The following is a 14,713-nucleotide window of genomic DNA, read 5'->3' as shown; positions in this document are numbered from 1 at the left end:
GCATTTTCATAGTTTTCAGTTTATTTTGCAATAACAAAAACTAAAACGTTCAAAGTCTTTCAGTTCATCACAAAGCAGTGTGTATGAGTAATATCAACAAATGGAGCTAGACTTGAGTGAAAGAAGAATGAATTTATTAGCAAGAAAAACACCAAGTATACTTCTCAAGGAAAACCTTACTGGTATATAACCCGCAACTAACATGAAAGCTAGAAATATTTGACTCAGTATTACTAAAAGCCCTTTACTTTTATTACTCATTCCTATATCCCAGAACTTTTCCTGGACCACCCTGCTGATATTTAAGAAACTCTCCTGAAAGCACTAAGTTAACCTCTTAAACTCTCCCTAATTAATTAGGGAAATTAATCTCCTCTAAACTACTCCCTAATTTCAGCTGGAAGCTGTGACTTTTTCACAGCTATAAAAATAAACCTCAGCTTAACACTTTGCTTTGAAACTTTGACCAAAACCATTCTAGATTTGTGTAATGTAATATCAGGAGAAAGACAAAAATAAATGACAATGGCTGGAACTGTGAGAACAACAACTTGCAGGAGCATCCACCATCAAAACAAGAGTTTGTCCTCATCACTGTATCTTTTGCTCACTTTGAGGATTAGAAGCTTCCACCTGAATTAAGAAGCTTAAAAGCCCTGCTCAATTCCTGAAGACATCTCTCTCTAACACAATTGCCATGCTTCCAATAACTAGCAAGCTTCCAGTTGTTCACATGCTTCTTGCTGTAACTGTCCACAAACTGTCATCTCTCTTCTGCCACTTTTTTTTTTTTCTCCTTTCTTGACCTTTTGCTACTAATCCTTCTCCATTATATTTCTGTTAAAGTTAAAAAACAAAAATATAGATGATCTTTTGAACCATCAACTTACCTTCAGCATCTGAAATCTCAGGTAAGGACTGGAAACTTTGTTAACAGCAATTGTATAATCTAGCTATAGAGATTAAGCTGCCAGAGAACCATGTAATGCTAACATATAATCATATTTGCCATAATCTATTCAGTCTCCAAGTATCTTCATATTTTTTAAATCCAGTGCTTGAAAGCTGACAGTCACTTTCAGTGTCATGATTTTCTTTCTTCAATCGGCTTATTAGCAGAAGAATCAATTATTCCCCCTTCTTCCCAAGCCTTGCCTTGCTTCAGTGCATTAAGTTACTTCATGCCTAAATTTTACTTTCTGTAAGCATCTGTAGAGATTGACTTTCAGTTTAAAAAATAATAATAATAAAAGGAGTTGAAATATCACAAGGTGGCTAATGAAATAATTCAAAATATTTTCTAGGTGTTTAATGAAAATGTGATGAAGGCAAAAATGTATAAATAAAGATTCCCTCTTTTGACTTAAATTGGGTAATATGAGCAAAAACGTCACAGTGTTGTAATTCAGACTGTCTCACTGATTTCCTTACAGATCCTGTGAAAGCCGTTTTCCTCATTCTTTCCCTTGTAAAGTTAGGAACAGTGATACTACTGTAAATACAGTTTCTTTTGCTCATGGTGACAGTTGCTACATGTTACACACTTCAAAGAACTGATGAAGTTTGGAGAGAGATGACAGAGGAGATTGTCCTGTCCAATCTGACCCACACCAGGGTCAGCTAGAAAAGATCATTTCTTAAAGCAGTCTGGAAAATAACAGTCCTAGATTACCCTTTTCACCTTGCAATAAGCACTGGCATTTTAACAGAACTGCATGGCAATTTCGTATCATTCTGAGCAGTTTATAAATCTCCCGTTCTGTGATTCAATGCTATTATTTATTATGGCAATGGAATAGGATGCAGTTAATAAGAATTCAATAGGTGGCACCAAAACACTAAAGAAGTCCTCTCAAACAGCAAGGCAGATATAAACTTACAGAGAGATCCCAGATAAACTGAAGGGACAAAAGGGAACCCAACAAACAAACCGTAATAATCCAGTATGAGTAGGCATGTTGCTAAAATTAATTTACTTTTCTCTAAATGTCCCACAGTTTTCAAATACATCTGAGCCAATCTTTGGTTAACAAAGTTAACTGCAAAGTCCAAACTGTTTGCTCACACTTATATCCTAAAACATGTCTCTGGAAACTTGGAGGCTGAAATCTAAGAATATCTTTAAAATGAATAAGGATGTTCAGCCCACCAAAACCAGGCCAAGCAGTATGAAAGTCTGATGATTACCAAACTGAGCAAGTTGGGCTGGGTTTAAACAGGAAACGCTTTTCTCTCATCTTAAAGTGCATCCATTAAGAAGTTGTTTTTAAGATAATATACAGAGGATAGCCTCAGATAATCCAAGTACAAGAATTAAAGCACATAAAAAGCACTAAAAAGCACATGCAAGCTTCCCTTTGCTTTCTCTTAATTTGGCCACTGTCTTGTTCCTGCTGACTTACCCAAAAGACTTATGATCTATCAATAGTGTTTGAGCAGTTCTAGCCTTGGCCAGATACCTTGCAAAAAGATCCCACCAGCACATCCTGCCAGCAGATGGGCAGTTTGGCTAATTCCTTTGGTTCTCTTTTATGTCTCACTATCAGTTGGCAGACAAGAGTACAGCTGCTGCTTAAAAGAAAGGTTTTAGTTGAGATGACAGCATCTGAAAGAAATACTCCTAAACCAGATAAGCTAATCATGCTTTCTCCTGAAAGCCTGAAGGCATTCAGGCCCTAAGATTGAAACATGGGACTATTACATTTTGTGTTCAACAAGAGTAAACAGAATAACTTTGAAAGAAACCAGGCTACAAAAAAAAAAAAAACCCAACAACCGCAAACATCTTAAATCCCAAGTAGAACAAGGTGTAAGGTCACATTTGGAGGCCCAGGAGCAACTTTGTCATTGCTGCAGTTATGACTTTGGGCCTCCTGTAATGAACCATGGTTGCACTTCTCTAAGAAGTTAATGTTTGTTGATATCCTCTAAGAAAAGGCAGAATAAAGTGAAAACACTTCACTTGGAAGAAACAAATAATTCAAGAGCAGACAGCTAAGGTCTAGAATATGTTCAAAGTTAGTGTGCTTCAAGGTACAACCTCTTTAAGCAGAACCCTCCAGCACATGCTTCATGTGCTTGTGTGTAATAAAACAAAACTCCTATTACATAAACAGAATAACCTGCATTAAAATCCTGGAAACTTAATGTTTTTATGGACAAAAAGACATAAACTGAAGCACATCTCCTATCAAGGAAGGTTAAGGGAGTTAGGCTTGCTTAGCTTGGAGGAGAGAAGGCTTCAGGAAGACCTCATTGCAGCCTTCCAGTCCTTGAAGGGAGCTTTCAAGCAGGAAGGAGACCGATCTCTTACAGGGGAAATAGCGACAGGACAGAGAGGAATGGCTTTAAACTAAAAGAGGCAAAATTTGGGTTAGATGTTAAAAAGAAATTCTTTATTCAGAGGGTGGCGAGGCCCTGGCACAAGCTGCTCAGAAAAGTTGTGGATGCCCCATCCCTGGAGGTGCTCAAGGCCAGGGCACTGGTGCTGTGGGCAGGGTTGCGCCTGCAGGCAGATCGTACACAGATCCTTTGGTGCACACAGCTCAGAGAAATGAAGAAAGGAGGGTCCCTTTCTGCTGACAGTGCATTTGGCTTTTTATCTAGCATGGTGCCATACCTATTGGCTCTTTGCATCCAGCTGCACTCTGCATCTCTACTTGAGCTGGGGAGGGGCAGAGGAAGTAACCCTCTCAGCCTCGTGTCTGCATCTGGGCTCCTCTGCCAGGAGAAGAGCTCAGTGATTCTGCACAGCTGCCGCCCTCTCCCAGGTGCTCTCTACCCCTTGGCATATTGCACCAACCCCACACCCCCCACCTAGCAGGGCTTCAGACAAAGCAGCCAGCATAGGTCCAGAATAGGTCTTCTCCCTTTTCACAGTTTCAGCAGGGGCAGGTTCTTCACGCCCGCACTGAAAGTAACAGGATGTGGTCTTGTTCAGATGGAGTAAAGCTCTCTGAGGGGGTCCTCTAGCAAAGAGCGCAGACATTAGTCAGCTCCACTGCAAGCCAATCCTAAATTGCAAAAAAAAAAGAACAGTTCCTAGTGGGAGGTGAAGGGTGAGTAAGGCAAGGAGCCTTACAAAATGCTGCCAGCCGCCCTTCTCTGATTTATTTTTAAACTTCAAGTGGGATAGGATGTAATTCACACCTACTTTAAGGCTCCCTTCTGCTGCCAGAGCCGGCTGAGGAGACATTAAAGTAAATGAGCATCAGGGCCAGAGATGTTACTGCTTCTCTTGGCCACAAACACAAAATAAAGAGATCCATTGCTACTTTATAAATAAACCTGGGAAAACCTACGAGTAGGCTTGCAAACACTTAAATGTCTGAGTATTTCTATACCACAGAGGATGCCTCAAATTTTAAAAGTAGAATCATGTGTGCCAAAGTGCTTCCACAGTCAGAGTGCAGAACTGCACTTCAGTCTTTATCATTGTGTCTTGAGGATGAAAAATAAAGCTGTTTCTATTTTCCAGACGTCTTGCTTTTTGAAAATTAACTTAAATAAAGACACATACAGTTCACACAAAAAACATATGAAATTTTGCATGCTTTCAGCTATAAAGAAAATAAAAATTAATCCTTCAAATTTAACATGTAGAAATTTCTCAGGAAACTGGGACAACTCAGATAGATGGTCATAAACAAATGCTAAGGGTTTCGTTTGTTGTGGATAGAGATACAAAAGCACTTCAAAATAATCCATAACCCTAAATGATAAAAAGCTTCAGCAGTCCTAGGGATGCTACAAACTCGAGAGAAGCTGAGAATTAAAAGTAATTAAGAATTAGAATTTCTATTCACACAGGAAATATGATATTTATTTTCATCTGGAACTCTGGGATAAAAATTTGGAATTATAAATTTTAATCTAAGAAAAATTCTTAAGTGTGTTGATCCTAGATTGCCAATCATATCCTTTTGGCATTAGGATGTAAGCATTCATTCTGACTCTCCAAAATGATGATTAAACAAAAGAGTTTTGGTGTGAGTTTCTCAAACTGTTTCCTTTTATACAAATCCATTAATTGTCCCCATTGTGGTTCCTTACAATACTGCAATCACAGTTTAAGAGTACGATTCTGGCAGCTCTTTCCCCCCACACATATACCTCTGGAGAACCAAAGGTTTTGTCCTTCCCAGGACAGGGGAACCTTTGCTCAGACCTGAATTCCACTGCAGAAGGCACAGTCCTTCAGCAAACCATGTCTCAGGAGTAAGCACGGGCCTGCACACCAGCTAAGTATAACAGGATGCAGTACTGTATTTTTAATGAAAATTGACCTTTAAAATTAATGCTTATTTTTGCTTGCCAACAGCCATGACCTTCTCCTTGCTCTCCACCGTCCAGGATGGGAGCTGCCTCTGTCCTTCACAGTTCCAGAGCCAACCAGATACACTAAGCAGAAGGCAATGAATTCAAATTGACCAGAAATCAATACAAGGGCAGGGGGTGGAATTAAGAAGAATTTATAGCTGGCAGATACAAGAGGGAACACAGTGTTGTAGGCTCAGGAAAGAGGGGGAATTATAAACATCAGAGTTTGTCAGCATCCACCAAATTAATACCAAGTATAAATTCTGCTATCATACAGAGCTTGTCATAAGGAAAGAATAAGAAGAAAAGCGTAAGAAGAAAGCTGGAATATTTTTTTTTCCTCAGCTCATCTAGCTAATCTGAAATCTTTTTTTAATCAAAAACAAATTTCTGATTCTAATTTACTTTTCCTAGAGAAAAAAAATGCAAAGATAAACAGAAATTTCCCTCTAGAAATATTGATTTTATGAAAACATTTGTTACAAACAATATCTGGGCTTTGACAAAACCATAAATGTGGAGTAGAACATAACCCAAAGGCACTAATTCAAATGCATTTTGCCAGTTACGCAGTTCTTACGAACTAATAAATAGATAGTGCATTTATTAGGCAGAAGAAAAGCATTTCTATCAATTGCACTGCATTTCAAATGCCCTCCTTGGTCTTCATAGGAATACTTTAGCTACAGTAACCCACTTGTTCGACTGCAGCTAACGACGCCTTTGCTGCTCTGTGGTTTCTCTCATGCTGTTTACTTCTGTTTTTCTTCTACAGAACCCTGCTCAAAAGGAAGAGGGTGCAGCATACTGTGGTTTTCAGCTTAAGCACTTCCAAATGGTGAAACTGTGTTACCATAGCACCCACATGCTCAAGCAATCAGACCTATCTCAGTGCTAAACCACAACTTCTCTAGTGCAGTCATGAAATTTCCCTATTAAACTCCTTTTTGCCAAATTTGCATTTTATAATTATTTTTAGTCGTACATTTAATTGTATCATTAACATGATACTGCTGAGGATGCCTTGCAGGGAGAATATGTGATGATGTGAATTGTCTCCAAGAGGAAAAAATATCAATTGCTGATGTAACAGTTCACTGTGAAGTGTTGGCCACCATCCACAGTCATTACGAAACACCGATCCATGAGGGATGTAAGACTGGCTGTGATATTTGCTTGGCAATTTTGTGATAGGTCCAGAAGAAAAGATGTGCTAACATTTATGTTCCCTTTTGTATATTTTCAGTGTTTGAACATGTACGGAGCCAAGAGCCATGATCCTCTGTCAAGAACCAGTACCTAACTTCAGTTACAACTCTTCCAGTTCTGCTGTCCCTTCCTTGATATCCTTTTTCCAAAATTACTGTGAGCAGGAAAAAAACACTTGGTCCAAACTGGTGGCTTAATGATACAATCTGGTTCTGGAACTGCTGAGTGCGCATTGCTTATGGCAAGCAGAAGAAAGAAAGGAGATGCACCTGTGGCACCCTCAATTCCTATGTTGCTTTTTGCCTTTTTTTTTTTTTTTTTTTTTTTTTTTGCCACTTCTGTTAGTCTGTTAGTTCTGGGGAACTATTGAACATAGTTAAAAGCAGATCAGTTCCCAAGAGATTTGAGCAGAGACAGAGGCTGCAGCTGAGAACTCACTACTGGTGAGAGCGTGAGGTGAGGGCAAACTTCTTCATCCTGGACCATCTCATTGGACCATGGCTTATTTAAATGTCTGCCTTCTCTATCCATCCTCTGTGCTGCTTCACGATAAAAGCATTATCTTGTATCGCATATCCCTCCCAGGCTGCAAATTGCTTCTTATAATTTTGTCAGCAAAAGAAAATGAATAAGTCCTGGAACTGTTTCCCTAAACCATTCCTAATCAGCTCAGATGTCAAACCATGAACAAATTAACATAATATGAATTGCAGCATTTTGACCACTGATAACCTAAAGTCAGCTGACATCATAAACCTCCTGTTTGGTATGTTAATATGGAATCCTTGGATCAACAGCTCTGTACCTATTGCAAATGTTCTTTCAGCAAGTGAGTTTCAAAAAGATGCAGCCTGCAATTTTAAAAAACAAATGCACATTTCTTTCAAGAAGAGACCTGTCCATGATCTTTCCTCTATGTACTAGTACTTTTTTCTGATTGGTTGCTGTGTTAAAGACTCAAACAAATATAACGCAGCTCACAGGCCTGGGGATGCTCAGTTGCAGAAATAAAAAGTTGATTTTCAGGTGCTCTGAGCATTTATTTCTTCACCTGACATCACCAGCATTGCAAATACTTAGCTCTCCTGCAAAATAGGATCTAAGTACAATCAGAAGTGAAAAGAAATCATGCAGGCTGTAAAAAGACAAAATAATGTTTCCTTTAATATATTTATAACTTTTTTAACATTAAATGTGTATTGCATTCAGTCATTAAAGAAGTTTAAATGGAAGACTAACTTTCAAGGTAAGGTTGCTTCCTTCTATTTAGCTTTTATTTATAAAGCAGAAATATTTTATTTATAGAGCAGAAATAATTCATCTATCACAAAAATAACTACTCAGTGCTATATTCTATGGATGCTGTATAACACAGGTTGTGCCAAGAAAGGTTTCATTTGGACAAGGTGGACAAGAGGAACATTTCTTGTTTTACAAAGGAAAAACAATACACAAAAGTTGAGATAGATGTTCACACTTTCTTAAAAAAAAGTCTGTGCTACAATCAGGATCCTCAAATGACAAACCACATGCCTGAAAAGTCCCACATTGACTAAATCCACACACCTGAAAAGCCCCACACTACCTACAGCCAGTGGCCCTATTGCACAGCAGAGCAATATGCACAAGCCACTGCTCCATACCTCCCATGCACAGCACTGCACACCACTCCTCTGCCTGCACAGCCTCAGCTTTTGAAGGAACCTTATCTAGAGCAGAGATTTATAAATCAGAATAAAGGGGTTCAACTGAAACCCACCACAAAAAAACAAAAACAACAACAACAAAAAACAACAACAAAAAAAGCAGAAAAACATTTTTTCCAGCGATCCAGCATCCACTTTCTTGCTCCAATATTAACAGGACCCTCAGCAGTTCCTGTGCCCCAAGAGCCAAAACCCCAGTGAGACACCACCAAGCAGCAATGCTTCAAATTATCTTCGGACAATTCCCATGACCCAGATTTCTTCCAGCATCAAGAAAGATCCTAACCAGCACTGACTGATAGATGCCTAGCTTCTGTTTTGTAAAAAAAAAAAAAAAATAGAGTACAGTGGGGAAAAATGTGCAGCTGGCTCATTGGAGAGCCATTCCCATATCAACTGCCTGCTAGATAGCTTCCTTACTGCCCTGGGCAGCAGCTGCAGCCAGCAAACATCATTTCAAGAGAGATAGAGATTGCACTCGGTCACCAACCTCTTTTGATTTTTCCCCTCCAGATGTTTAGGCCATAAATGACCAGCAAAGCCAAATGAACACCATTTATCAAACACGCAACTGAATAACATTTTTGTTATTCATAAAATATTATGATAAATGGAATTCACCAATCAATAGCTAAGTCAACTGTCACTTGCTAGGTTACAATTTAAAGCAGCAAAACACAGTGTTATTACGAAGTCTCATTCAAGGATCAGATTCTACCACTGTTACTGAAAAAGTTAACTAGTCAGTGAACCATATCAATATTCTTTAGAAAAACTGTCAGCTAAGAGCTATTTATACACATTTCCTAAGGAAAACCACATGGAATTATTTTTCTTTTTTTAAATTTTATTATGTGAAAGAGAAATTAGCCAAACTTCCTATATTTGATGGGTAGACTGAAATCCATCTTGTATTCAGATACCATAAGGAAAGTTGGGACTGTGACTAAGTCCTACCCAATGATCAAGCTGATGCTTCAATTCCACATTTTACTACTGTGTCAGTGGCCAGACATAACTTCCACCTCTGTAACATGATCTGCAAAGCAGAGATAATGGCACTATCCTACTAAGATGGCATATTGTTATTAGAAGTTCACTAAGAACCACGAAGCTTGCAGTCAAGGGACCTGATGGTGTTATAAAAAACAATTATGCCCACACCTGCTTGATAGCACAGAGAGCGTCGTAACACTACAAAGACTGAAATACTTTGCACTCGAGCTCCTCAGAATGCCATGTATGTCCGTACAGATTCTCACACTTTCTCAAAAACTGTATTGCGAAACTTGCGCTCTGCCTCTTCAGGACAGGGCACCAGCACTCTGGAGAAGAGACCTGCACCTCATATCCCATCAGAAGCAATGGAGGTGAACAACTTACAGAGCAGCATTGGGCACGTGCAGCTCCTCCTGGAGCCAGTAAAGCTTTGAGCGAGAGGAGCTTCTCCATTCCTCTTTCCTTCTTTTCTGGCTTATTTGGTTGGTTGGCTGTTTTTGAAAGTTCAGGTCATCAACATTGGTGTCCAACCATGCCAGCATTCTAAATCCATCCTTTTTTCTTGTTTTTGATTTGCTATTTTCATTAAAACAACCATGACACGTGAACCTCGCTTTTAACAAGGAATTTGTCTGGGAATCATAAGAACAAGAAGGAGGAAATAGTTTATATTACTCTACTTCCAGTTCTCTAATGACCATTCTTCTCTAAAAGACAGTGTGAGTTGAAAATTTCAGGAGATGAAAATACAGGCTTAGAACATGACTCCACTGGACTCACAGGGATTGTGGTGCCCCAAACTGCAGAGAAGAACCTGCGAAATCTAACGCTCACATTCCTCAGGATCTGAACGAGACTAATTTTAGCATTGTTTTAAATAATTCAGGGAAACAGGAACACAGTCTACATTTCTTTCTTTTGTGTGTAGCAAGTAACTTTTATTAGAGCTTCATAAACCTTTGTGGGGTTTTTTTTTGCTTGTTTTTGATTATAATTTAGTCTAAAAATGCTAAGTGAGTGGTGTGGGGAAGATAATCAAAATCAAAGATACTAGGTAAAGTATTCCAGAAAAAAAAAATAGGAAAAGAATTAATTTAGGAAAAGAATTTTATGGACCTTTCAATGTATAGGGACCCAGAGAAAGCCCTCAGGCCAAAGCCAAGAGAACATCCAATTTCACGCTCCAACTAACTTAAACCCTTGCTATAGACACAGAAATGTAAAAGCCAGGAAAATTAGCAGACCTTTAAATATTTCTGATGTCTAATAATAAGAAAGATGTATGTAGTGGCACTACACATCTCACAAGTACAACTCGCACTTGGAAGTGAGAGGTCAGAAAAGCTACGTGAGCAGTGAAGTGAGTAGCAGTTTGTATACACACATACACAGATGGAGCACTTTGGAAGGAGCATGTGTAATGTCTCCTGTGGACAGGTGGAAAAGCTGACACAGAAAGACACAGTATGTGCAAACGTGGGTAAGATTTTACTCTTTGACAGTCTATACTTTTCCAGCCTCTGGCTGAAACAGTGATGAATTTACCACCACACAAGCTGGTAAACTAAATGCTTTTTCCTTTTTAAGTAAGGGAATGTACCAGAAATTCTGAATGTATCAGAGATTACTGAACATCTATAAAGTGTTGAATTTGATTATATGAACAAATTAAATAAATATTAAATATGAACAAATTAAAAAAAGACAAAATTTCTGGTAAATATTCATTTCCACACAGAAACTCACAATTGACTTCAGTAGGAATTAAGGCTGTAGTTTAAATTAAGATGAGGTTCTGAATGAGGACTGCTACATTTGTGGCATAAACATGTGACACATCCCTAATAACACCTCAGCAACAATACAGATAGGCTTATTCAGCATTCAGCTCTGCTGGCTAGGGAAGGCGTGAGCCTTTTCTCTGCTTGGTGTGCATAGACCAGCTCCAGTGTGGAACTGACAGGCATTCTGCAGGCTGGTCTGCAGCAGATGTGCACGCTGTTAGGAGTTACTTAGATAAACTGAACTACAATCAAAACCCTGCACAATACACAGCACCCTCAGCCAAACTCCATCAATTCATCTTCACAGTGACTAAAAACTTCAAACTTCATCATATTGAAATTATGGAAGATGATTTATAACTGTGCCCAAAGACTCAAAAAAGCTGCATCTTTTCTGTTTGGACTTTTAAGATGAGCATCATACCTAAAAAGAAGAAATCTATTAAAAAGTAAAATGCTGTCTTCTGAATTCGTGTTTTGCTGCACAGAATGGTTTTGTAAAAAGCTCCATGATCAGGAATAGATGATGTTCTGCTCAACATAACACAGAAGGTATAAAATAAAACTGAATTAAAAACTGTCTCTTCATTTTGGTTGATGCCTGGGGCAGAGAGCTATCCTGAAGGAATATGGTTTCTGAAGAATGAAAAGAAATTGAACTTCTATGAAAGCTTTCTCCAAAGGTCACAAGAAAACAAGTTGCCATCCTCCACATGGAAGATTGGGAATCTAGCCACAGTTGGCCCCAGCTGGCCCCCAGGGGTGAGGGGCTGATGGCTGAGAGGGATCCCACAGCACAGGCCTCACAAGCCACTTCTAACTTGAGACCAATTACCATCTCACTGTGAGCGTGGGTCTAGACAGCATGAAGAATGCCAGAGCATCTGCTCTCCAGGCAGCAGTGAAGGTGCCTTGCCTTGTGCAAAGATAGCACAATGGCTTCATAGCCAATTGTCTCGTCTTACAGTTTTAAGTTACTGGCATTTGCTAATGAAAAACATCTTTTATCTCATCAGTGCTAACGAGCGTTGGCAGCATGTTACCAGGTGTGGTTATAAAGACTCTGCTTATGGAGCTAGCTGGTTACTGTCTGTGCAAGGAAAACTGAGAGGCTAGTTTTGGTGTTTACCCATTATTCACTTTACAGTTTTGCTTGCTCTGCATCTGACGGTTTGGTAGAGATTTAGAGCTATCACAGAGTAAATAGAACCCACTGCGACTCACCATCTTATCATGAAGTGGAAGAAGAATTTTGAGAACTTTAACAGAATAAAACTATAGTAACTTTGTCCAAAAAAATGTCTTCATGTGGTCCTTTCCAGGCCATGTATTAGTGCTAACACTTAAAATAGTGTATGATTATGTGCTAATATACTAATGGCCTTACACAAAGGGTTCATGGAGAGCTGTAGGTCTAACAGGGCTCTGTTGCTTTGTGCACATGCACCAGCCTATGGTACTGTCCGTTGGAAAAACTAAAACTGCAAAGCTGTATGTGTTCGGTTACCTCTTGCCATGTTATTTTTTTTCTTCCCAGATAGTTTCTTATTCTCTACTTCTTTTGGAACAGTTTCAGCAACCTGCCTCATTGGTGCAATGGCCCCCAGTGCTCAAGGGGCTGATCTCTTCCCGCCTGGCATAGTTTGTTTTCTTATCATCATGTATCTGCTCATGTCAAGCTCGTCTCTGCCTCTACTGACAATGGCCCCACAGCACAAATATTTCCATCTAAAAGATGGCTCAGCCTTCTATAGCGTGATTTAGATCTGATTGTCCAGCAAGCCTGTGACATGGCCATAGTGCTCTGATTATCCTCTTGATTTTGAACAGATTTCACTGGGGGAATATTGTTTGACTTCAGACAGACTAGCAAGCTTAATGAAAATTTGTTTCTTCTCAGAAGATAACCAACTTAAATTCAGAGGAATGTTTAAGTACACCCATTTAGTTCCATTTAATCATATACTATTGAAGATAAATAAAAAAATCTAATTCCTAGCTCCATTCCTGCCCACCGCTAGAAAAAAAAATGTCAATTTCCATTAAGTCTGTAACATTAGGAGTGTATATGTACTCCAGAAATAGAAGACAGTTGCAATTTTTTCACAGTTTAAAGCTAGATATGGGTTTTGATCAGAAATAAGAAATGACACAGGAAATAAGAGCAAATAATGATTGCAGATGTACAAGAAGAGCCAGATTAATTACCATTTACAGGAACGTACTCACTTTAATTTGCAAAACTAATATGGCAGACAAGTATACAGAATGGAATTTTTCTCTTCCTCTGATACCAGCAGGAAGAGTCCAAGTTACATCAGAAGAGCTAGTTCACAGGGTTTGCTTTCCACTATATGCAGTAACTCAAGCATAACTTAAGCACCATGGTGTTTCAGCAGCATCTGGAACTAATGGACTTCTTTTCATTTCCTTGTAAATGGCTGCCTGCAAGAACTTTATGGTATCACAGGATGTGGGTGCCTTAATTTTATCTCTCTTTTGCAGCGTGCTGGTCTGTACTTAGCAAACTAGCTCTCAGCTTGCATTTGAAGCTAGTGCTTCCCCGTTCCCATGGCAAGGCTGCCTGTCAGCCCACAAATGAGTAAACTTCCTCACTGAGGTAAGCTGAATAGTAGCAATATACAAAAATATTAATGCTTCAGTCTACATTTGAAAACACAGAATTCTTCAAAACAAAATTACCAGAAAGGGTAATTGTCCTAATGACTCACTTTTCATCTTCAGCAAATTTCTTTATCTACAGAGCACTACAACAGCAATGTCTACAACATAAGTCTATAAAACATCATAGTATGAGACAGTTATCATCTAATAATTCAGAATTTCTGGTTTAATTTCCACAAACATTACACTCTACACAGAAAATCCAGAGATTCTCCTAGACTAGGACTATTTGATTTGCCCAGTACAAACCAATGTACTTTTTCCTCTCAGTACGGCTGCAGCTTCTCCAAGTTGGTCTGCTGGCTAACCTAATCGTGACAACCTCCTCCACACTACTGCCAGCAGGGACAAAGAGCTGCAGCTCCTTACCAAGAGCCACTCAAGTAGATAGTAGGCCATGATAACTAGAGATTGAGAAATAATTTAAGAAAATGCTTACAACCTACTAATATACATTAAAATATATTGAATATGTGATTTTTTTGCAACAGACTTAACAACAAAGTAACAGGGAAATATTCCACTTTCTTTTCCCAGTTAGTTACAATGCAATTGATCATTACCAAAAGATTATTCTTGCAGTCAAAGGCTTTCAGATAAACAGGTTTCATGACTGGTGCACACTATTGCCTAGGATATCTATTCCCTTTTGTGGTTTTGTCCAAGAAACACCCTTGCAGACCTGCTTTTGTGAAAGTTCATAAGTCAAAAGTAGATACACCAGTTTCAGATTAATTCTAAAATAAATGTATTATATTTTCCTTCTTCTAATCATATTTCAGTCAACACAAACTATGACAACACAGACAAATAGCCCATTATCTGTTATCTATACAAGGTATCTGGTCACTTTTTCCCCACAGTATTGTTCCTTGGACCTTCGAAAAAAACAATTTAATCAGTGAGACAGCTGTTTGAGAAAGAGATTGGATCTTAAATTTTACATGAAAGCTTTTTAATATTACTATTTTCTTTCCAGACCCAAGTTAAAAGATGCTTTCAAAGACATCA

General features: G+C 38.7%; 1 protein-coding gene across 7 annotated transcripts in view; it reads right to left on the bottom strand.

The window, feature by feature from the left end:
- The window catches only part of PTPRC (protein tyrosine phosphatase receptor type C), a 60,830-nt gene that overhangs the window by 30,817 nt on the left and 15,300 nt on the right, over positions 1-14,713 (bottom strand). The window lies entirely within an intron of this gene.

Source organism: Phasianus colchicus, chromosome 9 (assembly GCF_987193195.1).
Source record: "Phasianus colchicus chromosome 9, bPhaCol1.hap1.1, whole genome shotgun sequence".
Taxonomy (NCBI): domain Eukaryota; kingdom Metazoa; phylum Chordata; class Aves; order Galliformes; family Phasianidae; genus Phasianus; species Phasianus colchicus.
Note: the sequence above shows the minus strand (reverse complement) of the source record. Positions and strands in the feature narration are given on the sequence as shown.